We start from the raw sequence: 26125 nt of genomic DNA on the forward strand, positions 1-26125 counted from the left end.
AAATAGCACACCCAGACTTCAGGCTCCAAGTGGCCTGGGAGAGGGTGAGACTTTGGGTGGCAGGGGGGATGCAGGCCCTCCCACTCCACTGTGTCCCAGCCCGGGGCCCTAGCAGTGGCCAAAGGCCCACTGCTGTCAGTGGGAATCCTGGCCGCAACACACTGATGTGAGTTCCAGCTGTGTTCTAGCCAGACTCGGATCGGCTGTCCCCAGCTCCCCCTCTGAAGATACCTGGGTCAAGGTGGTGTCCTCAGGGGAATCAATCACCATTGGATCCTCAGGGTAGCTGGTAAGGGGTAAGCTCAGCGACTCTCCCACATGCCAGTCCACGTTGAGTGTCAGCCAGTCAGGCCAGTCTCCAGGTCCAAAGCTGGTTGCTGGAGTTTCCCTGGTGGGAGCCAGGCCAGAGGCATCTGGCCTCTCCAGCAGCTGCCTCCTGAGTGAGGTTGAGCTCTTATACTTCCTGTCCGGCCTCTGACCCTCTGGGGGGCAGGCTTGGCGTGCTCCTGCTCTGCCCACTCTGGTCTCCGCGGCGCTCATCTCTCTCCGGTGCACTGGGGAACCACACCGCCTCCCTACAGCAGTTACAAATGTTTTATACCTTTCACTTAAAAGTCATTAAAAATGAAGGCTTTGCAATGATGAATCTTTATAATGATTTATATGGTTTGGTTAGTTTTCATATTTTAATCAGACAGTGGCAATGGCCAAAAAACAAAAGGACTCATTTCAGGGATTTTGTGTTTAGGAATATTTTAAGTCCTGAAGCAAACACAGTATCTGAAAAATTCCATTAGGGTAGGGTACAAAATACAAAGCTACAGAATGCATTATTTCATAGAACTTTCTCCATACTGAACATCACAAGATTCTGTGCCAAGGAAGTCAATCATAAGCTAAACAGAAAAGGAAGGTTTTAAGGTGAGATTTGAAGAATAATGGGGTGAAGCTACAGGAGGATCAAGGGAAAATGAAACTCCTGTATTCAAGGCAGGAACAAATTCATGCATTTTCTCTGTCTTCAAAAGAAAGAATATAAAAAAGCAACCCACACTATGCCATCTTGCTTAAAGCCTGTCATATGCTGCAAGTTCCCCTCAATGAGAACTCAGGACATCCCTGAGGTTCAACTAAGGTTTACAATTCATGCCTAATTGGACCATGGAATAAAAAAAGAGGGTTACTCACTCACCAGGAGGTACCACAGGCATTACTATCATGCATTTTCTAGTACAAAGAGTTCTGAATGTCAAAGTTTTGTAAACAGAAGTAACAGCTAACTTGCACTTGCATCAAATATCAACAGCTCTGGAGATTTCTACCTAAATCTTCAAGAAGCAACATAAAATAGTATCTACAAAACTAACTTATTTACATCTAGAATTGTAACAGTTGCCTAGAGGGGATAAAAGTGGTTCCCAATTCAAGCACTAGGTAAATCAATAGAATAAATACGAGTCCTACCAACATTAACAAATGACAGTTACCAGGAGAATTACTATCCACCTATAACACAATTTTAACAGCTGAGCAACTATTAACTTTAGCACTTTTTTCTACTTTTAGTGAAAGCATCACGATCTATATTTCTTGTTACCATGACCAATTTCTCAATATTCAGTTCTTAAAATAAAACATATGATTCTTATACATCAAAACTATTTGTAACTACCTTTAACCACTACCGAAATGGAGGTTTTTTATTCCCTGGCTTTTCTTTAATGCATTTACTACACAAGAATTATCTTAAATGATTTGCAGGTCTACAATAATTTACAAATGGTAAATGATGTCCTTATTACTCGGTTTTATTTAACACAGTTTGACTATTTCAGAAAGGAGATAGCTATCCCCATCTATTAACATTAATAAGTCTTTCAAATTAAGATGAAAAGTCCATTGTTATCCTCAAATAATCAAGATCACAGTTAGTGTTCTTCCAAAATAATTTGCACTGAAAACTAAATGTAAAGCCTGGATTCTTTCCCATAAGTATTTACCATAAGGAATTCTATATGTTCCACTTTTATAAATACTAGAAAATTCAGTTACTGCCTTTGATATTAGCTGGGATAATTGCAACTGTATTGAAGTAATTTGAATTGCTTTGTGCAGAGTTCCCTATAATTCTGTAGGGCAAGACTGCAGCACAAGTTTGATTCTGAACTGACAGAGGCAAGTACATTGGTCCAAAAAGTGGAACCAATACCAATACACATTGTCTCTATTTGAAAAGGAACTTTGCCAGGACACAATTGTGCTCAAAAAGACACATTAATTTAGCACAGTGTTTCCTAAACTGTATAGTAATGGACTCCAGCCGAAGGGCCACTGTGGCGGTGCAGCACCCACCGAAATGCCACCGAATTTCAGCGGCATTTCGGCGGCGACACCTCTCAATGACGCCGCTTGCCGTTGACAAGCGATGTCATCTAGAGGCATCCCTGCCGAAATTCGGGAGCGACGTCACTTGTCGACAGCAAGCGGCGTCAGCAAGAGGCGTCCACGCCGAAATTCGGGGGCGACGTCTCTTGATGACATCACTTGTTGGTGACAAGCATCGTCATTGAGAGGTGTCCCCGCAGAAATGCCGCTGAAATTCGGCGGCATTTCGGCAGGTGCTCTCCCGGGGACCAGGACGCGGACGCAGTAAGATGGCCCCATGGGCACCATGGCACCCGCGGGAACCCCGTTGGGGACCACTGCTGTATAGAATCCCAGAAATTTGGAGGTTTAACTCCTACATTTTAGGTACTCACGTACTCCCATCAAAAACAACTGGAGCTGTCACGTTTCATGAGTGCAACTTGTTGTATTATTTGCTGGAATAAAAAACACAGTGGAGCCTGCTCAAACATGAAGTCAATAGGGAGGTGCATATTTGTGATTTTCCATATCTTTCCATGAACTCTGTGATCTAAATGTAAAATCTATCACTCAGAAAGATTATATAGTCTTGTGACACTTTATAGATGAGTATGTGTCTATTAAACAATGAATGAATGGATCACACCCTTTCACACTGAGATAATTTTTTAAAAAAAATCTGACTGATGCAATACCAATTAATAAGAACCAAATATAATTCAGAGGGAGTTATATTAGCATAACTGAGATATAGTCTTACTTCTAATTCTTTCAAAACACCATATATGAGATGCAACAGAGAAAAGAAATACATTTCAAAAATGTGTAATATGGTATGATTTTATGACATATGACATGCCTCTCCTTGATGTGAAAGGCATGTCACAGTCTATTTTTTTTTTCAATGAAGTATAGGTCAAGTAAGAAGGTGGCTTGTGAAATGCCTCTGTTCAGTGAGAAGCATCCCATATTTTATGAAATCACTGTCAGATATTACAATACTTATCAACAAGGTGTGCATTACTAGGCTGTCACTTACAAATATAAAACAATTTAATTCAGTAGCTGGCACCTGAGCACTTCCTTGTGGCCAAGGGTGCCTCTCCAGTGTCCATCTGTTTTCCCCTTCTTCCGTGCTTCTTAAACAAACCTTACACAGCCTCTCTCATTCAATTACAACCCTCCTTCAGGTCTGGTTTCTTTATTTACCAAGTTCCCAAGCAAACACAAAACAAACCTTCCACCCAACCTTAAGCTGGCACAGCCCCTTCTCCCTGAGGAACTGTTTCAGCTGCATCTTCTTCCTCAGACCCAGGTCTCTTCCTCGAGACCTTCTCTCCCTCAAGCTGCATGAGATATTCTAGCTTGGCCCTCACCGAACTCCCTCTGACCCTTTATAGTCCAGGTGCAGCCCCACCCACTCAACTGGCTCTACTGAGAGGCACCTGCTCTGGCACAGGGGAGTGTAACCTACTCTGAATCAGAGGGGCCATCCACCCTATGACAAATGACAACAAGGGGGGCGGGAGCACAAAAATCCTGTCCTTTTAAGGGAATAACAAAGTTGCATATTTCATGTAAGAATTCTGAAATAGTTAAGCTGTGGAAACAGCCAAGTATATTAGAGACTGACATATCAAAACGGTCAGGTGTCAGATGAAAACCCTTTGGAGGAGTATCTCTAATTCACGTAGAGAAGAAAAGAGCTGTCACACAGAAGCAAGCTCTTTCGGATTAAAAATGTGATAAAGTTATTCAGACATTTAGATGGCACAGTACCATAGCTTTAGTGAGAGAGAGAGAAAAGAAGCTTAAGAAGCTTTTTTTGTCAAAAGACTTCAGGCATACAGGTGAGACTTTTTTTTTTTTAATCACAGCATAGATTACTGGACTTAAAAAACCCCACAAATGCAATGTACTATATATAAAAACACAAAGAATAAAAATTCAGGAAAGCAGGAGAAATGTAGGGTCAAGTTTCTCCAAACCTACTCATGGTCCACTTGCAAAAGTGAAAGAAAAATCTGTTTTTGCACACAAAGGTTGGGTAATTGTTCATACAAATAAGCAGTTGTGTATGCAGTTACCTTTCATGTAAAAATGCTAACTTGTAGGGACTGTGGGCACAGGCAGGTGAAAAAGATAGGCCCAGTCTCAAAATTAAACCTAAAACTGTACTTTCTTAAGAGCAGAAGCTGTCATGGTTTCAGGATAATTGCAACTTTATTCCCCCTCTGCCTCAAGGACACCCACTAAAGCTTTCTGGCTCTGAGCTGGCACCTCTTTTAGACAGAGACTCACATCTCACTCCCTCCTGACTGGGAATTCTTTAAGGCTGCACAATCTCCTTGCCTATAGCTTGATATCACCAGCAAGCTAGACTGACTAAAAGGCTAGTGTCTGTGCTTTGCTTTCTCCCCAGAGCCTCTGCCCAGTGAATTGCTGGCAGTTATAAGTTAACACACAGTTCTTTCTATGCAAGCATATTTATTGTTAAAGTGAAAGCAAAAATATATTAAAAACAATAAAAGAGTCTATAACTGTGCTAAAAAACTTAACAGATGTCACCCCCAACTCCAACCTCAGACTCTGATAGGTGTTAGTCCTTCATAAACCACTACCGGGTTTTCCCCGTGGTTACAAGTTCATATCTATCTCAGATTCAGATTCCAGACCAGAACCCCAGTTTAGCAATTCGGCCATTTCTTCATACAGCTAGGGCCTTTGATCTCCAGTCTCCAGCAGACAATTACATGCTTCTCTGAGCATAGCTTCAAAAGGCTCAGTTTGCATAACTGGAACCAAGGTAGGAAATTTGTATTAAACTCTCCCAAGATATAATCCAGGAAATCTACTTCACACGTATTATCTTAAAAGTCCATTCTTGTCTTGTACATTTTCAGTATAGTCTTTTGAACTCCCAGGACTCACATCACATCTTCCCACTAGACAGATTACTCACAGTCCTAGCCCAAAATAATACATAAACTTAATACAATAAGGTTATTCAAGGATATTGCAGGAAATCATCATATCTGTCACAGAAGGATTTAGATTTTAATGATCAAAATAAAATCTTTTATCCAGGTTACTTTAAAATTCCCTTAAAAGTTAAAGTGCTAACACCATCAACATACAAGGGAGCAACTTCGGCCTGTAGAATAAAGGATCACCTGATTAATTTAAAAACATCAAATATAATAATAATCAACTTACAAAAATTAGAACGGAACTAATTTTTCAGATATTCTTTCACAGTTAAAATTAGCTTTTTGCAACACTGTGGATCTTATGATCAAGAGAAACCCATTTTATCTTCTCCATGCTGTCTGTCTCAAAATATGTGTGGAGTTGCAGAGTGTCTCTCTGGCCATGCTTTTTTTGGGAAATACTGAGAAGAACGAGTACTGGCAATATGGAATGCTTTTGATGTTGATGACCTTGCGAGACTTTCTAGGCCATAACTGGAAAGGAAGGTTCTTCGTTTACATGAAGATGATCTAATCTAACTATTGGACTACCAAACTGGAAAGGAATGCCCTATTTTGATTAACCAAAGGGACTTCAAGGAGAGCTACAAAGCAGAGAAGAACCTGAGACAATACCTTTTGAAAGCGATAACTAAGAATGATCAAGCCTCCTGGACACACCATGTAGAAGTTATGCAAAGCTGAAAAACTGGAGGCCTTCAGTTCTAACTATATTAATGAAAGTTTAATAATGTTAAAGCATATCTTTGTCCATTAGATCTTGACAGATGCCTTTGTAAATGCAATTTTTCTAAGTAATTGTATTGGAAACTGACAATGTAATTGTTGCACTGGCTACAGACTTCAGGCTACAAGAGTCTGAAATTTTAGTCATAATTACCATCAGCTATTATTAACTGTCATTAAAATCAAATGTCTAGAATGGAACTCAGAACAATCTGTCGACAGTAGAAAAAGAAAAATGTAAATTGACAATTAACATTTAGAATAATGTTAATGTGAAAGTTAGAAAAAGTGGTAAATTGTAATATGCTAGTCTAAAGTATAAGCCAAGTACAGAGAAATATGTTGAAGCATCTTAAGTAGGTGAAAGCTAGTTTTTTACGGTGATTACTAAAATTAGTCTAAATTCTGTGGTCTTCTGTAACTGTTCCATACTAAAAAAAATGTAATTAAATTGCAAACATATGTAGACTTTTCCAATAAGGCAAAGTGAAAACTTGAGATTGAAGTCTTAGAAATTGACATTATCTACTACTATATATTCTCAACAATCTAAACATAGCAAAATTCTCAGGAGATCATAAACCGCACAAACAAAGCTAACTGTAGTCACCAATTTAAGATGCCTCTAGGTATAGAGAAAATTAAATGTGAGGGTTTACTTTACAGCATATACCTTGGTACAGATAAGCTTTCAAAATGGGACTTTTCTGGTGGTTTGGTTACTAATATTACAGGGGAAAAACACTGAATTCATACGTAAATGTTATTTTGACAAAACCGTTTTATTCATCACAAACCCGTTTGTTCTTCTCACTCTCTTAGAAATGGAGGTAGCATAAATTGACTTACTGGAGTAGTCTGGGGTTAAAATAAATAAACAAACAAATAAATAAACAACAACAACAGAGCAAAGCTGTCCAACTCATTCTCTGAAGAAAACAAGGTAATCTAGTTAATTGTAAACTGATTACAGGGGGCTACAAAGTCAGAACATATGCTATCCTAATTGCCTACTGATGTCAATGGGAGATTCACACAAGAACAAATGGCTCTTTTGCAGTAACTGTTAAAAGCTTGACAAGGCACTACTGTAGTGAAGGTAAATTTTAACACTTTCATTGGGAACAGAAATTTAATAACAAAGCAAGGCTCTTCCATGTACTAGAAGAATGTATAATAAGCTGGAAGATGAAGCAAGGCAAATTCAAACTCAAAATGAAGCATACATTTTTAACAGCTAGGACAATTAACCACTGGAACATTTACTAAGAATTGTGGTACTCTTCCATCACTGAAAATTTGTAAATCAAGACAGAATGTTTTTCTATAAGATATGCTATAGCTCAAACAGGAATTAATTCAAGGATGTCTTGTTGTCTTTGTTGTGCAGAAAGTCAAACTATGTCCCTTCTGGCCTTATAACCTATGAATCACAGACTTTGATGGGAGAGGATCAAGCCCTTTTGCCCAAATTCAGGAAGGTACTTCAGCCACATGCATAACTTTAAGCACCTGAGTACTAGTCATATTTAAAGTTAGCCATGTACATAAGTACCTTCCTGAATAGAGGTTTTACTTAGCTAAGTCGTTACATTCAGTATCACTTGATGAGAATATTTTATATAGGGCATTTTAAGATCTCTGCTGTGGCAAATTGACCAATTACCCAATAATGACAATTTTGTGAGAGTAAATTGACCAATTACACAGTTGTAATAGTAAACACAAGTCCTATTCTAGTCTATGTATGTTCTTATGCCATGCTCATCACCACAGTAGCTGAGTGGCTTTCAATACTACATTAAGCAACATGATTACACATCTGTCACATGCTGTTTGTTCTCTGAGCCTCTCCTCAGGGAGAGAAGCATATGCAGTGGAAGTGTCTTGTCTGGCAGGGAATTCTTTGTTTTTAAATATACATGTTGCTACATATTTATGCTAGAGAAGGCAAAGTCAAAATAATACCCTTTGCACTTAAAGCAGATGAATACAAGCAGTGAATATGGTTCATAAACAACTGCAAATACATGGGATTCTGGAAAATTTCTTATAGTGCGGGTGCTGCTGATGGAAACCATGTATTTGGTGCTTGTTGTTATTCTTAAAGCTAGGGGATGCAGCAGCACTCCCAGCACTCCTAGTTCTAGTACCACTGTAAATACACAAACAATAAATTTGTTGGCATGAAACATTCACCAAATAATTTTAGGTGCACAGGGCTTGGGTTTTGAAAATCTGCCTTAGAATATTCTACAGTAATCTACAAAAAGTGTTCTAGGAATCTGGCCTACAAGGCACCAAACTCTTTTCACAGATATGCTGAACACCTTAAGTACCTATTGAGAGGTATGGTTATCTAAACCACCCAGAGAGTGCTCACCACCTTATAGCATTGAGTCCATATTACTTAGGCACAAATCGATGTGTTTTTAGGCTTACCTTGTTGTATATTTGGGTTTTTGGGCAGTGAGGTGTTGTAAATAAGATAATTTGTTTTATTTTCCCATCAGTACATGACACATAACACAGATAAATGCCTTATTGTAGTTGTACAACACACAGGTGTAATTCATAGTGTCAAACTTAAAAATTGGACAGTAACAGACATCATTTTACACTGAGTCCATCCTCAGAATTCCTTTGGAATTATCAGAATTTGTCCGTCTCTCATTGAGATCTCAATTCACCTCTCCATCCCTGTTCAGTAACCATTATGCTTAATTATGCTTCAGCTTGTGCAATTCCAAGACAGAAGCTTGGTGGAAAATAGAAACTAACCATTAACACCATTAACACTGAAGTCAATGGTGTTGCTTACAGTACTTAATTCAGCATGGTCTACATTATTCAAGCAATGAGGCTTTTACTATTGGTACTGGGAAGCCATGCCAGTCTAATAGACTGCACCATTAGGCGTTTTCTCCTGATACTTAACCTGTTGTTGTTGTTTTTTTTTTTTTTGCTTAACTACATTCCATTGCTAGTTATATTCAATTGTATTACTCTGGGAAAAAAAAGGTACTTCCTCAGTGCTTACACCTTCAAATAACTGGAGATCATCTTCATAAGATAGTGCTGTAAGAACTAATCACAAACTGCGGAAGTACTTGCAATCAGACTTGATTTGTGTGACAAACTAGGAAAGAACTATGACTACAGTGCATATTTCTTTGTTTGGGTTCATAATGTGTTATTTTCTAAAAGGATTTGTTAGATAGACCAAGCAGGAAAAGTAAAACATGACCTAGATAAGGGAACATCCCAGAAAACACTCAAAACACAATAGTCAGATTATTAGCTGTAAAGAAGCTACCTCCCTAATGCCAGCAAAGTTACACAGCAGTTTTGCCAAGGCTGAGAAGAGAGAGATCAAAGGACACCAGCTAGCTAAAGGATACAGCCTGCAGAAAGGAAAGGGAGGTGAGTGGATTGTCAACATTGTGACAAACACACACACTGGGACAGACTTTTGTCTACACCATAAAGTTGCAGCGCTGGTGAGGGGGTTACAGCGCTGCAACTTAGGAGGTGTACACATCTGCAGGGCATTACCAGCGCTGCAACTCCCTGTTTGCAGCGCTGGCCGTACACCCGGTCGAACCTCAGGTGTAGAGGATCCAGCGCTGGTGATCCAGCGCTGGTCATCAGGTGTAGACACTCACCAGCGTTTTTCTTGACCTCCGTGGAATAAGCAGGTATCCCAGCATACCTGAGGAAGCCTCTCTGGTAATCAAGCAGGTATCCTTCCCCGCAGTTTGCTCTCGCGTTCCCCGAACCCCCCTGCAAACCACGGGGAAGGAGACCTGCTTGGGGGGGGGGGGTTTGGGGAACACCAGAGCACACCGCGGGGAAGGAGACCTGCTTGCGGGGGGGTTCGGGGAACGCGAGAGCACACCGCGGGGAAGGAGACCTGCTTCCCCGCGGTTTGCTCTCGTGTTCCCCGAACCCCCCCGCAAGCAGGTCTCCTTCCCCGCGGTTTGCTCTCGTGTTCCCCGAACCCCCCCGCAAGCAGGTCTCCTTCCCCGCGGTTTGCTCTCGTGTTCCCCAAACCCCCCTGCAAGCCGCCCAACAGCGCTGCAGTGTGGCCACATCTGACACCACATGCAGCGCTGGTTGCTGTAAGTGTGGCCACTAATACAGCTGTAACAACCAGCGCTGCAAAAATTGTAGATGTAGACAGAGACCATGCTGTAGAAGGCAGTCTGTTTCTCCCAGCCTGAGATGAGGGTAAACTGGACTGAAAGGAGATTACAAAAACTGGAAAGGAATGATTACAATGTAGGTCAATCCCATACAAAAAGACCTTTATACCTTTTCCCTGGGTGCTATGTACTCTCAGAAGAAGAGATAAGTCACTTTAATTCACCCCTGTCACAATCTCCCAGAAACTGGAAAACCTAGTTTGATCTGTTGTGTTAACACAGTTGGAAACAGAGAGCAGCTACCATTGAATCAAGTCCCACAGAAGTTGAACTGCAGGTTTCATCAATCAGAGAGGTGCATGAGAGAGGGACAAAAATGGTTTATACCTGTCTGCAAACCAGTAGCACTTTGCTTGAACATTGTTCTTGTTTTAAAATCTTCTTTCCTAGGTGCCCTGAACAACGGGGCCACATTTTTGGTAGGCACTACTGTCGTAGCATGCTTCATAATAACGCAACATGTCAGAACTAGACAGACAAGGGAGTTTGGAGTAGGACAAAATGTTTTCCCCATCATAATTTTCTAGCTGGAATAAAGATCTCATTTAAAATACAATTTATCTCCCTGAGAAACCAGGTAAAAATGTTTTTGCTGAGCTAGGCTGATATGCCTGTTCACACAGACAGGCTCAGCCAATCACAGTCAAAGGAGAATATGCCTAGTGGTATTGCCACATTGACTTCCAGGCATAAACCTCTAGAGGAGTTTAGCAATTATTTTTCTCTCTCAATACAGAAGTTCCATTTTATTATATAATCAGAGCTACTTTTTCTAATACTTTTTATGTGCGTTATATTTTAAATGTTCTTATTTTCTTCTTCTCCCTCCTCTTTCTATTGAAGTTGCTTAAGGCGGAGAAAATGCTTCTGGATATGTATAGTAGAACACTGACTCAATAGTACTTAGAGAAGGAGCATGCTTTTCATGCTTGCACTACATTTATTCTTTTACACAATAAGTTTAAGCTGTTGTCAGAAGAATAGGATTTAATTAAACAAATCTTCCACTATGATACACACAATGTAACTAGTCTAATGAAGTCCTTAGGGATGAACTTTCAGATCTTATCAGGGCACAAGGGAAATAATTCAACTTGGAACAAAACACTGCAAACAGAGCAAGTAGGAATATTCTTTGCTTGTTTTACTTTAAAAAATTCCTATTTCCTCATGACATTGAGGGGAGCTAGAAGATCTTCAATAGAAAGCTTTAATAGATAAGTCATATTACTACTGAAAATGACTAATTTACAAGTGCATAAAATGATCATCCGAGATTCAGTGTTGCATTAATGATTTCTTATGATCATTTGGCTGTTAGTTTTCTTCCAGTCTTCTGGAACTTCCCCAGTGCTCCAAGACTTATTGAAAATCAAAATTAGCAATCCAGCAAGTTCTGCAGCAAGCGCTTTTGGAAGCAAGTTATCTGGACCTGCTGATTTTTAAAAAATGTTTAACTTTAGTACCTTGTGTTTAACATCCTCCAGAAATACTAATGATATGGAAAGAATGCATCATTTGCTATGACTAATCCATCTGTTTTTCCCCATATAAAGAATAGAAAAAAATATTGAACTATTATTGAATTATTTTGTGCATTGTTATTGACAATCCTCCTATTGCAATGTAGTAATGGACCAGTGCCATTGTTAGTTTTCTTTTTGTTCCCAATATGAACTTCTTATTGTTCTTAATTCAGATGGCCATAGATTTCTGCTTGAGTCCCTTTGTATGCCTTTTCAATAGTCTACATTTCCCATTTCTGATTTATATTAATTACTATAAACTTCCCCACTTTCCAATAGTTATTTTATCAGCTGCCATCTCTTCCCCTCCAAATCAGGTTATTTTTTAAATTAAAACAGCCTTCTTCCTTGATTATAGCTTTTGGGGGCATTTAATAAAGAGTTCCCAACTATTGTTCACATTTTCTTGATTAAACTCTTCCTCCCAGCACATATGGCTCAAAATTGTTGTCAGCTTTGTGAAATTGGCCCTTTTAATGCACCAAATGTGTGTGTGTGTATATATAAATATCTATATGAAGAGAAGAAATTCTTGACCTGCCTACACACCAATGGATGCGTGTTTATGTACACACACACACACACACACACACATTGATGTGTAGATAATTTAAGAGTTTCTTCTCTTCATGTCCTTTGGTTCTAGGTTAATTTTTTTTCTTAACATCTCAATTTTGTGCTAAAGGAGCATTCATATCTTCCCTCTTTTTCCCCTCCCCTTTTGTTACTAGTTTAATGCCCTCCTGACTACTTTAGCCAGCCTGTCCCTGAGAAGGTTGGTGCTCCTGCTGCTGAGATCAGGCCATCAGAACTATGCAACCCCCTCTCCACATAGAAGGAGGACCAATGTTCAACAAAATCAAACACTTCATCCTACACCACTTACCTAGCCAGTGGTTCACTTCTAGAATCTTCCATCTTTCTCTGCTCATGGGATAAGAAGGGTCTCAGAGAAGATCATTTGGATGATGTTCTTCTTTTGTACACTTCTGAGTTCCCTGAAGTAATCTAGCTGCAATATATCCTGTGATGCAGAGTCTTTAGCACCAATATGAACCATCACCAATGTACCCTTTCTCATTGACTTAAAAAACGTATCCAATCTTGGAGTGACATCTCATGTGTTTGCTGTAGGAAGGCAGCACATCATCCTGTTGTCTGCATGTCCCTTGCAGAATGTTCTTTCAATTCTTCTGAATATTAAATCCCCAGCCAGGATCATCTGCATTCCTCAAATGGTTGGAGAATTCTTGGTGGAAAAGGTCAACTACAGACTTGGCCAAGATACCATCCAACAGAACCTCTCATATCTCTCTCCATTCCCTTGGACCAGCTGGACTTGCAAAGGTATCTTCCACAGTTTCAATGTTTAGGACATGACATTGATTGGAAACTTCTATCTGTATGGAATTCCCCCCAGTCCTCTTCTCTCTGGTGGCCACAGCCTGCCCATCCTCATCTGTCTCCAGCTATGTAGAATGGAATTGTGACCTCTTGCCTCTGGTGGTTATGAACTGTCAGGCCACCTGCCTGACTTCCTCTCTCCCAACTTCTTGGTGGACAGCTCCTTTTTCCTGGTACCTAAAGTACTGACATGGCTGTCTAGGAACTCCTGGCTGTCTAGGAACTCCTCTACTACTCCAATTCTTAGTTATGTCTCTACATGCTCATCCGATGAAAGAATCTTCTCCTCCAGCTGGCACCAACTTGCACTTCATGTACAGCAAATGCCTTCTGGCTTCAGATAGAAAAGAAAACATGCACATGTATTACAGGTCACCACCATTGTTCCACTTCTGGATAACTTGAAATTGCACTTAGATCAGAACCTGGAAGGAAATCCCTTCACACTCACTCCCTCAACTCCCCGCAAAACTCTGTTAGCTGCTTCTGTTTGCAATTCTCTAGGTTGCCTAACAAGGGACTTTTTATACAAAATCTCCTTGCTTAGTTTAGCTGAACTCTGTCCCTCACCACCAGGGAGCAATTAATTACCCAGATTTCCAACACTGTGAACACAATTGTATTATGGCTCACATTATAGACATAATTATTAACAAAGGACCAATTCTGCCCTCTTTTAGACCTGTTCAAACGGTGTCCTCAAATTCTGCTCTCACACCCATGCAACCCCAGTAGGATAAGAGTACATACTAAATGAGGGCTGAATAAGACCAGTAGAAACTTTACTACTGTTGAAGATAAATAATCTAAAAATAACACAATTTGACTTTTACCATATTGCCAACCCCATGCACTCAAAAATCATGCATCAGGCCCAAAAACATGCCTTCTGGTTTCTGATTTTTAAATACATTTGGGTCAGTTTTTCAGGCTTTTCTCTCCAACCAAGAGGACTAGAAACTTACTTTTTTTTTTAATGAAAATGAAGATTCTCACATAATTAATTGCCACCATGAGTGAGGCTTTCAAAATACATTATGTATCTCAAAATTCACAATAAAGTCATGAAAGTTATTAGCTCTGCTTTTATTCCACAGTATGAGTTGCCAGGGCTGGCAATAAGACTAACTGTCTTTTTACATATCAATGAGGAAATATTTGAGATAATTCAAAGGAATTAATAAAATTCTATTGAGAACAAGCAATTACCCAATAGTAACTAACCTTCCCATAATGTACATTTAGAAAAAGTCTAAAAGCAGGAAGCGTTACCAAAAGTAAAGCTGGTTGAGCTAGTCTTTATTCATATTGGTACAATTTAGCTCCCTCTTTCTAGTTAACTGGAAACTTAGCCTAATTTTCTTTGTCTTTATTAGTCATCAGTATACATTGAATACTTTGGGATGCATATTAAATTATAAGTTGCTGATGAATAGTCCACTTTGATACTTTGCTGTTTGAGTGGTTGGTCACCTATGTTACTGCTTCCATTCCTTCACTGCTGACAAACATTTTAAATAGGAGACCACCTTGTGCTACTCTTCTGGTAGGAATTTCTGGACAAATAATTTTTGGTACTAAAAATGAGGAGACTTTCAGTATTCACAAGCATCTAAACTACCTACTAGATGCTTGAAAATTCTCAAAAAATGAAAAGTAGCCCTTAATGAATTGCAGTAAACTATGCTTGGGTACTTTTACATGCCAAAATATTTGAAAATAAGAGTTGTTGTTTATATATTTATTTTTAATAGTAATACAATTTGCTGCAATTAAACCTCAGTAGACATGCATGGAAATAGTGAAAAGCATTTCCAGAAGTGTCTTGTTTTTCACATCTATTTTGCAGTGTTTTTAATTCAAAACATGGAAACATTGTCATACAATCTGAATAAATTGAAACTAAGAAACATTAATAGATCTGAAGAGTCTTTTCACTTAAAGGGTTATTATGTAATAGAAAATACTGTCATGGGAAGGTCTGCAATTGAAGCTACAAATAGCAAAACAATTAAGGCTGCAGCATACAAGTCTCCGGGTACTCATAGCATATTTATGTATACCTGCCAAAAAGTGGATTACTTGTGCCAGAGCAATGTGGGCCACTGATTCTTTTTGTCCAAATTCACTATGTTTGTTCTTAAATAAGTGAAAATATGCACATGACATGATACTGACTTGAATATAGCAAGAGCTAAATGTGATGATGTAGCAGCAGTAGGTGAATAGGTTCTTCTAAGTTGTTCCTAAAGTTTATGTACCTAGCTCCTTATATTCTTGATGGTCTAGGGACACAGTTTATGAAATGTGCTCAATTAATTTGACATACGTTTTTGGTAGAAGAATATATATTGCCTGGCAAGTTGCCTAGTTGTAAATGATGTTAAAAACACATTTAAAATATTTTTCTCCAGTGAATTGTGCTACTAATTTATATCACAGCATACTGAATTGTAAAATACAACACGGGAGCAAAGACAGCTACAAAGTCAAGGAACTGATGTGACTGATATTAAAATCTTTGCATTTTATGGTTATAAAGGAAGAATATAAAAGAATGACTGCTGAAGGAGAAGGGGCTTAATGTGTGGGTTATACCTCGAAGCTAAGGCTGATCTCCACCAATATTACAGAAGAAAACATTTCAGAAGTTTAAGAAACTTGTTATATTTCCATACAATCGTCTTAACATCTTTGTGGATTACTGAAGCACAATGCACCTGGTTTTAATCTCATAGAGTTGAATTCCTCTCATAGCTACACTGCAACAACTACCATCAAATTCAAAATGAACTAAACAGGTGCAAACTGAGGACAGAATTTGGACCCCTTTCTGCCTCATTCAGTTAACTACTAACTGTAAGTAACTGTGGAAAGGATGAACTTTTTCCTGTACCTAATTTTTTGCCTTTCTACACCTAAGACTACGATGAAACAGGAAAAACAATATACAATGGCGATGTAAGAAAATTAATCTATGCTGTAATCCACAGGAGTGCCCTCATGTTCATTTCACTCTCATTTCTACTCACTTTCTTCCATGCCATTTTTAAAAATTTCACTATTAATTTGACAGGTTTCAGAGGAGCAGTCGTGTTAGTCTGTATCTGCAAAAACAACAGGAGTATTTGCGGCACCTTAGAGACTAACAAATTTATTTGAGCAAAAGATTTCGTGGGCTAAAACCCACTTCATCTGATGCATGCAGTGGAAAATACAGTAGGAAGATATATATACACAGAGAACATGCAACAATGGGTGTTACCATACACACTGTAAAGAGAGTGATCAGTTAAGGTGAGCTATTACCAGCAGGAGAGAAAAAAACTTTTGTAGTGGTAATCAAAATGGCCCATTTCCAGCAGTTGACAAGAAGGTGTGAGGAACTGTAGGGGAGAAAAATAAACATGGGGAAATACTTTTCCTTTGTGTAATGACTCATCCACTCCCAGTCTTTATTCGAGCCTAATTTAATGGTGTTAAGTTTGCAAATTAATTCCAATTCAGCAGCCTCTCATTGGAGTCTGTTTCTGAAGTTTTTTTGTTGTAATATTGCAATTTTTAGGTCTGTAATCGAGTGACCAGGGAGATTGAAGTGTTCTCCAACTGGTTTTTGAATGTTATAATTCTTGATGTCTGAATTGTGTCCATTCATTCTTTTACATAGAGACTGTATAGTTTGGCCAATGTACATGGCAGAGGGGCATTGCTGGCACATGATACCATATATCACATTGGTAGATGTGCAGGTGAACGAGCCTCTGATAGTGTGACTGATAGTGATTAGTCCTATGATGGTATCCCCTGAATAGATATGTCTTCCACTCCCAAGCTTCACTACCTTCATTACTGATCCTCTCATTTTTCTCCTACCACTCCTCTTCCCTCCCCCCAGCGCACATTCCCTGGATATGGACAGTTTCCTGCTCCTGAAGAATTCTATACATCTGTTGTAACTGCCTAATTACTAAACTTTTCTTATCCAGAAATGTACTTGAGAAGGTAGCCTTTTTCTTATGTATCACATATCCATATCGTTGATCCTTTTGAATCTGAGCTTTGTTTGTCTATAACACAAAACTGCTCTCTTCATACAGTTAGCAACCATCTCCTTGTAGATGAGGGTTGTTCTTCCTGGCTCCTACTTCTTCATTTCAGCATCATGGACTACTGGGATACCTCTATAGCCATGAAGATCTCTCTCTCTCTCTCTCGTTCTAACCTACCAGGGTCATTATCTGCTATTACATTACTACCACATCTTTCTCATTGCCTCTCTCCCCATCCATTACTATATCCCCTGGAGGTACTTTTAATTCTAGCCAAAACTGCTCTATGAAGTTCTAAAAGACTCAGTTCTCATCTTTCTGCTCTTTTCTGTCTACCTCTATGTCCAAATTATGTCCTCCATTATATCCCTGAAACTCCACTGACTTCAGCAAGCTCACACAGTCATAAATGAGGCCAGGCTTCAGACCATGATCTCTATATTGAGTCTGAGAATAAAGAGCAGATGCTGTACATACCTTAGTCACATTTAATAACATAACCCTGTCTACTCTCTGCTTCCATGAGAAAGTAATCCTGAAGCTTCGTTTCACTTTTCATCAGCAAAATGTCATAGTCAGTGCTTCTCCAAGGCAAGAAGATCACAATCTTCTACCCTATTTTTTGTATCCATGCCTTTTCTCCTCTACCAGCCATAATATTGTAACTTTCGTCTTACCATGACCTCCTCAGACATTTCTTAGTTCTGCAAATCCAGAACATTATACATGTATGCCCAGCCTTGATTTCATTTTTCCTGAAATCCCCATCTGTGCCTTTACCCACTCTTACCTTCACCACCACTCCCTCATCTATGGCCTTGCTAGCTTCTAAGTCTCCAAACCCCAGCAATCAGAGAATTCTGCTATATTAATTCTCACCTACATTGTACAACAAATAGTGACTGCATTAGCTCCAATCTCAGACACAATCACTGACTCTCCAGGATTTAGTTCAGAATCATCTCTCCACTTGAAAGGATAAAACATCAAACTAAATCAGAGATGACAAAATGTTCCCACTGTTGGCATCATGCAACCACCCTTATATATCTGCTAGACATGAAACTAGCTGCAACGCTGCCTTGATGAGCTGTACATATGAATCATCCTACTTCTAAAGAAAGCACCACAGGCGCTATAGCATGCAGTAAATGTGACCGTTTAAAAGCAGACAAGTGTGCATGCCTTGGCTGTAGTTATATCTGGCATCAACTGCCCTGTTAAAAAAAGTGGCCCTAAATTGCTCCCTTAGATTACATTGATCTCTTGCAATTTACTGTCAGTTAAAAGGAGCTTTTTCATGGTCTTCACTATATAATGATAAACAATTGACCTCTATAACCTGTTACATGAAGACAGGACTTTAATGTTGGGAGAAGGAGTAAAAAAAAAAAGAGAATGACTGAGGATTTTTTTTTCTGTTCAGATATATCTGGGTAACTTAAATACCTACATTAAGTAATTTTTATATTTTTATTTGCTAATGTTAAATATTCACTTTTAAATTAATCAAATAAATTAAATTACACTGTGTGTCATGGTGTTAATTAATCTACACAGAGAGCAAAATTGCTCTCTCCTCTTGCAGAGTTATGGTTATGATCACTTGAACGGGATGCTGCCCCATGGCGAAAGCATACAATTTTTTCCTGTATTAAGACTAGTGTACTCTATAGGATGTAAATTCCCATACAGGGTGGTCCAACAGTCAGGAAACCACCAATCCATGGATGATGTCATATCCATGCATCAACCTGTTCAGTCAAAACTTGTTAAAAATTGATGCTACTTCAGATCTATTCAGAAAATATTTTTACTGCTATTGCAGACTGGGAATACTCATAAAAATGCCACTTTGAAAATGAAAACCAGGCCATTGTTCAGTAGTTTCTGCTAGGGTAGTTGTAGCTTTCATTCCTGTTTTATTTTCTTCCCATGTTCACATGAAAGTGCCTTCTCTGGTAAATAATATTAAAAATGCCAGCCTGAACATGAAAACAAGGATCCAATGGCACCTTTCAGTACTACAAACTGGGACATTTTTAATCTTTATTTCCGAATATAAAATCTGGAGTAGTTAAAAGCTGCCTGACTATTCTTAGAGTTACTGAAAGCTGCTGTCATGCCAGCAGAAGCATTTTCAATTAGAAACAGATTTATGTTTAATCATTTTCTAATACAGTATTATTATTTTCATTTCCATATGTGTGAATAATAAAAAAGGGAGTGAAAGTTTGTAAGTGACCAACTGGTAAAGAGATAATGAAATTCATATCGAGGGAGACATTTCATTTTAAAAATAACCCATACAGGGAGAGAGAGGCAGACTAGTAGGGAATGGTAATGTTCTTTTTGGGATCCTTCTTTTTATTATATGAATTTATAATATCCATATTTCATTTTAAACAATATTCCAAAACCAATAAGCAACTATATACTAAAAAGGATAACACAAGTATGAAATATACTTATAAGTGAGGTTGAGTGCAGTACTGGCTCTGGCCTAAACCCCAATGAAACTGACTTTGCTGTTGAACAATTCGAGTTTCACATCCACGATTTATGATGTTCTAAAAACCTATCAAGAACAGTTTTCTGTTATAGTATCACATTAGCAACCTTGTAGCCAACAAGGCTCTTTATTGTAAGCTCCTATCTGCAGGTGATTTTAACTCTTTGAATAGAAATTACCTCTTGGGTTGACACAATGCTCTATATCTGGAGCATTACGCATAGAAATAGACACCACTGCATTTATTTCACTGATTACACATTCATCTAAATGCATGTAACCATGTTAATTAAAATGTGACTGAACAATAATAATGAAAAGTTCTCAGAGGCCACTTATACTGCAGGTCTGATGTTGCACATTGAGAATCCATTCAAATAAATTCACTAATCTGATACATTTACTTTTGAAAATTATAGACACTGTTCATGAATTATCTTGACTAATATTTTATATAATTTTAACATATATAAATTTGTTTTTCAACAAAATTTTATGTGAATATATTTTAGCCTATTGCTTGCCCAAACTTGTGCCTTGCACACCATCATATTAGTTCATATTTGGATAATTGCTTGTATAATTCATTAAGTGAAACCTGCCTTAAGCAACCCCTCATAGACTGACATTTGTTTTTTTAATGGATGAAGTGGGAAGAAGAGATAGAAAAGAGACTGGTGCACTGTGTCACTGGTACATAATGATGTGAAAATAAATGCCTAATAATATCTTAATGATCCAAAGAGTTTTCATTTTTTTTATTTTTATAAACTATGTTTGAATAAAATTTTGCAGACTCCCAGATTTTTCCCCCCTACCTGTGAAAACAGAGGGCCATATTCTGATCTCCACTGTGCATAGATTTATCTGAAATTACTGTATGAAACCATTAAAACTTCTAATGAGGTTATTTCACATATACATATGTGTAAAAGATCAGAATCTGGTCAACAGTAATCCATGCTTTAGTGTTCCATATCTATATAATTTACATATTACATTTATTAATATGTTCACCACAGGCCAATGGGCAACTCCATGTTTGGATGGACTTCTTTTGCTCTCTGCTATCTTTGGTGTTCAGAGGAACAAAACTATCACTCAAACTTTTTATAATGCCAAAAACATGTGATAACTGACATGTATATTCAGTACAGATATGAGCGTCTAAGTAAAAGAGCGATTTAAAAATATTTTAATCTAAATGGTTGCTTCTTCAGGATGGAGACTGAGACTGTATCTGTATAGTGCTCACACAGTGGGACTCCAATTCTGTATAAGACCTTGGTGTGCTACTCTTAATACAAGCAACAAATTAGGTAAGAGATTTAAAGTATGATTCAGTATGGAATAAAAATAGTTTATGTTTGTAATTTAAAAAATTCTGGAGTTCAGATCCAGTTGTAGTTAGTTGTACTGTTTGAGTTTTAATACAACTACAAATGCAGCTTTTAATATGAAATAAAATCTTCAGACTGTCTGAACAAAAAAATTTTAAGCCTATAAACCTTGAGGGAGATTATAGTCAATTCTGTGTGTGTGTGTGTGTGTATAAATAAATTCCTATGCTCTTAAGCAACCTAACCATGCATATTATATTTTTTTGAATCACATTTGATACTTAATCAGCATTAGTGTATATATTTGACCTTGTTACATCTGGAGGTCTCTATGTTAACCTTAGTTTCAACAGAAGAGAAAATTTCACTGCTTCAGCAAGACTGCTGACACAGGTTATGGAAAAATAAGACTGTTCACTCAACAAGACTTTTCTCAAAATCTGCAAGATCAGACATCTTTCAGGAAAGAGAAAAGCATCTCCATAACTAAAATGAGAGAATGAGATTTAGTTGCATATGGGATATACAGAACAATTACCAGGAAGGAAGTTAAAGTGAAGCTTTCAAATCAAGAATTTCTTTTAATAAAAAAACAATTATCAAGATTGTTTGTAATATTAGTGTTGTAACACCAGGCCTGCTTCTGCATGTCTGCCCTGGCCTCCATGCTTAGATGCAAAGCCAGCACGTACACCGAGCTGTTTCCTGTTATTGTCTTTGCCAGTAAAGGCTGAGGGTTGACCGTTCCAGTAAAGGCTGAGGCTGAAGTTTGACCGCTCTGTTGCAACTTTACAGATATTTTGCAAACAGCTTGCAACAGAATATCCCCCGCCTCTTCGGGGAAACTCGGCGAAACCCTATCTATAGTTTATTTAACCTTATTTGGTAGACGAGAAGCCCCATATACCTATCAGCGATTTCCACACTAGATCTTGGGGGGCGTCACTTTGGGTATATCTGTCCTGCCCACAGTTTGGCAGGCAGAGAGGCGAGCGCACCGGAGTTACTTGCACCTTGAGTGCACCCGTAACCGAGCCTGATCACCTCGAAGCCTCTCTCAGCTCTCGTGTTTCAGTGGAGCTTATGCGTCTGCCGGCCGTAATGTTTTTGCATTGGTTTGTATTAGTAAGTATGCTTTGTAATTAATTGTTTTTGGAAGTTAACAAGATTTTCTTTTTGGTTAACTGTATATTGTGTCTTTCTTTGTATGAGTATATTGTGTGTTTCCTTGTATAAATAGAGTTGTTAGTCAATATTGTTTCTGTATCACTAATAAACCATTAAGGTAAAGCCATACGTCTCAGTGCCTGCACGCTCCCAACACTGTGCCACAACTGTTCCCCCTCTAAACATCCAAAAACGAACCTTTATCGTTCGGTCACCCCTGCAACCTGGTAGATAAGAGATGTGCATCTGACTACTTGGGTCCTCGCATTCTATCGGGTGACTAACATGGCGTCACGAACAGGATGTTGCGAGGATGGACCATGTCCATGGCACACTGTGGACCGCAAACAATCTGAGCTCGAGCAATTTCAGCATTTGCAATTTCATCTAGTGGCCAGCCGACAATCGGAACAACCTAAATTAGATTGGGTCTGCTCTATTGAGTCGGGCTCCGGGTCCAAGAATTATACGACACCATTAACCTTAACCACGGTAGGGTGCCTCCTCCACTGTCACTCGATGTTCAGGTGTCAGCCGGCCGATAATTCCCTGCAGCCTCAGTGCATGGGGGTCGCAGAGAACAATCGGACCAAAGCCTCCTCCCAAATTTGGAGAGAGTGCGGTCGTATAGTCAAAAAATCAGGAGGCGTCGTATCCAAACTTATTCCCCCACCGTGGGTACAAGGCAGCGATCCGGCTCACAAACTATTAACCCACCTGTTAGAAGAGCTAGAAAAGGTCAAGAAGCCTAAAAAACTCAGACCAGACGAATATAAGTCAGAGGACGTTTCCACTGTTCTGTTCTGTGTGTTAAATAAAGCGTTAGATCTCTGTGCTGTGCCTCACGGAAGTACTATGTTTGCAGCAAAGCAAGCAGCCTCGGATTCCTTTACGGGTAGCAAGAGTGAGGCAAGCGAGGAAGAGGAGGTAAAGAAACCCCCCGCAGGCAGCGACAGCGATTTTTTCCCCCCGCCTTATGAGGCTCCTCAGCATTCGCTATACCCCGCTCTGCCCACGGCCCCCCCGGCGGTAGAGGAAGGGATTAGAGTAGAAGTCATGCCCGTTGCTGTGACTAAGAGCAAGGTCGACTCTAACATGGGTCAGACCATCACCATGACCAAATATCGCACCCGGTCTAAAGCCGAGTTAAAAGACTTTATGAGGGAAACCCAGCGTAGGGAGAATGAGCCACCCCTGGCGTGGCTAGGCCGTGTGGCCCTGGACCACAGGGCAGAAGCAGTAGATAGGGAGGAGGCCGCCGTCTTGGCTAAAACGGCCAATTGGTCAAAGGGGTTCCCTGTTCACGCTCTATTAAACAACGGAACTTGGCCGGTTACTACCCCAGCGGCAGCCATCCTCGCTATGAGAGGAAGCTTTAAAGGCATGTATATTCCCCCAGGCAGTTTTAAAACGCCCCATGACTTAATATGGGGCATTGCTGGCGCCTCCATAGTACTTTGGGACCCAAATCAATTTCTGCTACATCTTAACCAGCAGCAACAACAAAGTAATTTGCCGTTCATTTTTGTGGCCGATACTTCCCAAATTCCGATGTCAATGGACGCTCTTACTTTAGCTTTGGAAGGGGGTCCCCAACTTGACACCGGGGCAACGCTCATGTTACATGCCGCCATAGGGCACCCCGTGGTTACATTGTATGAGGCTGTTAGCAAGATTCGATTTCCGGAAACACCGCCTCCCTCAGTACTCCCGGCCGCGGCGGCTCGAGGGGACAACCAAGCCCCGAAAAATTATCCCGAGCATACCAAAGCCGAAAGGGCACTCTTCGGGTTCCTCCTTCACAAGGGAATCCCCAAAGAGGCGTTGCGTAAAATGTCTAACACCGAACAGCAGACAGTTGCAAAGCAACTAGGCTGGAAAGATTGGGATGACTATGTCAAGTCAAAAAACGAGTAACGGCCGGGTGCGCCCCAGCCCAAACCAAGACCCCCACCGACAAACGGCCCTATGCAACTATGTTGGTCGATAGTCGCCTCCCCATTGCCTTTTTGTTGGACACCGGCTCCCAAATTAGTGTAATTAAGTCCGAGGTTCCCCACACCCCCGCAGGCTCATTTATGTTCGTTCAAGGTCTTAATAGTGTAGAAGAAAAACCTGTAGTTTGGGTTACAATCGCCCACGGAAAATATATGAGAAAAGTAAAAGCCTTGGTGGGAGCGCAAAATTTGTTAGGGGTTTCAGACATTAAGAGATTTAAACTGCAGGCCTCTGTTTTGCAAGCCTTCCCCATAGCAATAGGCAATCATTCCCCCTATATCCCTGAAGTTATCAACTCCCAGCCTTGGAAATTTTCACCCATTCCCACTAAACCTGAAGGGCTCCCCTTCATTGAAGAGTTACTTGTTCAACTCTTAAAAGAAAGAAAAATTGAAAGGGCCACTGCATCGACTTTTCTGTCCCCGGGCTGGGGCATTCCCAAGCCTGGCGACCCCTCTAAATATCGTCTTGTTATTGACTATAGACAGGCTAACAGCCGTGTCAAGCATATCGCGTTCGCCAGTGCGGTCACCATCCCCGAAATCCAGCAGCAACTAAGCGATGCACGTAATCAGTGGGCTTGTACTCTTGATATAAAAGATATGTTTTATCAAATTCCACTACAGGACGCACAAGAAATCTTAAACTTCGCTTTTAAAGGCTTTCAATATAAATGGAAAGTTTGCCCGTAGGGGTTCTGTAACTCCCCGGCACTGGCAGCGTCCCATCTCAACATCACCTTGCAAAAAGTGAAGCCCCCATCAGGTGTAAGTGTACTGTCCTATGTAGATGATATTATCGTGTGTGGGTCCCATTCTCAGGCAGTCCAAAACACCACCCAAATGGTTGTCAACGCATTAGCGGCCGACGGGTGGCAAATTAATACGGCAAAAAGCCACCTACAGGCCTCCCAGCGCTTTTCATTTTGGGGCTTCCATTTCACCCCCACCACTTATACCCAAGCCCCGGCTGGTGTGTTGGATCCCTGGGTGGAAACTCCTCCTCAACATAAAAAAGAGCTTCAGCAGTTATTAGGTCTCCTCAATTATCACCGCCACTTTCTCCCGGCAAAGCTAACTCCTGACTTAGAAGCCTTACAAGCCCCTATCTCTTCCAAATGCAATCGAGAGGTATGGAGCACTTCAGCACGGCAAAGCTTAGAAAGATTGGCCGCCTGGTTTGCCTGTAACCCCCACCTTGCCATGTTTGATTCGCACCAGCCCCTTACCATCACTCTGTTCGTTACAGCGCACCATGTAGAGTATTCTGTATTACAGCAAAGCAAAACTGTTTATAATTGGGCCCACCGCATGGTCGGACCCCAATACAACTATGGACTGGTGGGAAAGATGTTATTAGCTGCGGCCAGTGCGCGTCATTGGGCCCCACTCTCTGTTACGGGTACTCTGTCAGGACCCCGCGTTCATCTTATCCCATGGCTCACAAGCACCCCTCCGCCTGAGTTTCATGGTACCACTGCTACTTGGGAGCTTTTGTGTTTCCAGGCGGAGGTGGCTTGGCAGGAGTGGAAACTGGTGTCTCGGAATAATGCTTTAATTCCTCCACGAGGCCAACCGATATGTATTGAGACAAAGTATAACCCGTGGATCGTATCTGATGGGGGCACCTAGCCGGCCCCACGGGCGGGAGTCCTTTGTGCTAAATGCGATCACTTTGAAGTGAAGCATCTGCCTTCATCCTGCACCGCGCAGCAAAGCGAGGTGCAGGGCATCCTTTTAGCAGCTCAGCATGTGGTCAAAGCCCACTCTGCTAGTGAGCAGGTTGTTTTGGGTATTGATTCACAGTTTTGTTTAAGCATTTTGATCGACGAGGCACACCCC

This window comes from Gopherus flavomarginatus, chromosome 8 (assembly GCF_025201925.1).
Source record: "Gopherus flavomarginatus isolate rGopFla2 chromosome 8, rGopFla2.mat.asm, whole genome shotgun sequence".
Taxonomy (NCBI): Eukaryota; Metazoa; Chordata; order Testudines; family Testudinidae; genus Gopherus; species Gopherus flavomarginatus.